Source organism: Mus caroli, chromosome 3, assembly GCF_900094665.2.
Source record: "Mus caroli chromosome 3, CAROLI_EIJ_v1.1, whole genome shotgun sequence".
NCBI lineage: Eukaryota > Metazoa > Chordata > Mammalia > Rodentia > Muridae > Mus > Mus caroli.
In genome coordinates, this window is record NC_034572.1 from 139,247,641 (window position 1) to 139,248,768 (window position 1,128).

A 1,128-nucleotide genomic window follows, 5' to 3' on the forward strand; every position below is an offset into this window, starting at 1 on the left:
GGGCATGGCCACCGTCCCCTGCAGTTAATTGCTTTTTCATCTAAAATGCACAGAGAGGATGTGCTTATCTGTGAGCCTGAATGGATCGTGGCTTAATTACGCATTTCTTGGTGAGCAGAAAGTAATTTGTGAAGCTGAATGATAATTACAGTTAATCTAAATAATCAAATATTGGATGACTAGGTTGGGTAGTGCGTGATATTCTAAGAGAGAGAGAGGGGGGGGGGAGAGAGAGAGAGACCCTTTAACATGAGATAACAAAGATCAATGATTAGGGGACAGTGTAGCTTGTCCAAGAAGATGAAGCTGAGCTTTGAGTTCAGTCTGCTGGGATCTAGAGCCCCTTTCTTTTCACTACACTAAGGTGGAACAAATGAGTAGAGGGAAGAAAAAGAAGATTTGAACTGATCTAAAATACAGGTGGAGGGTGCGGGAGGAATGGACGGGGGGGTGGGGGGGATGCAGAGCCGTGGGGATGGAGGGAAGGTGCATCCATATCACTCACACCGGCTGTCCCTAAAGTTTCACTGCCTAGACTGAGCCTCAGCTCAACTGAGTTCTTTGCTGGGGTTCAGCAGGTCTGTCACCTGCCAAATGAAGGGTCTGGGCAGAGAAAACGACGTCAGCTCGTGGGGTTGGACAGCTTCGGAGAGAACTTGTTCTACTGAAGGAGGTGGCATTGCTGACTTTGTGGTGTCCACAGGAGGAAGAATATATAACTGAGAGGATGCTGGGTGGCTGAGGGGCTTCTTATCTTATTCCATCCTTTCCTCTCTCCTTCCACGGGTACAGATCTGCCTCAGATTCGTGTCTCACCGAGTAATTCAAGCTCCCTGGATGAAGTTCAAGCCAGGATGGTTGAGAGTTCAAGACCAGCCTAAGGGTTTGCTGTCCTAAGTAACAATAAACTCCAACCCCCAAATGCTGCCCGATATGTAGCTTCAGCCTGGATGATATCCTCACCGTGCTCAGTAACTGTCAAAGAGCACGCAGCTGGGGGCGCGCCCGTCTCAGTCTGAGCTCGCAGCAGGGAGCGCGCCCGTCTCAGTCTGAGCTCGCAGCTGGGGGCGCGCCCGTCTCAGTCTGAGCTCGCAGCAGGGAGCGCGCCCGTCTCAGTCTGAGCACGCA

At 51.0% G+C, this 1,128-nt stretch overlaps 1 long non-coding RNA gene across 1 annotated transcript; it reads left to right on the forward strand.

Moving 5' to 3' along the window:
• The first annotated feature begins 309 nt into the window (after positions 1–309).
• On the forward strand, positions 310–949 carry LOC110290575. Its single transcript, XR_002377457.1, has 3 exons — positions 310–420; positions 576–673; positions 793–949. It is a non-coding gene; the product is annotated as an uncharacterized LOC110290575 (long non-coding RNA).
• The last annotated feature ends 179 nt before the right edge of the window (positions 950–1,128 follow it).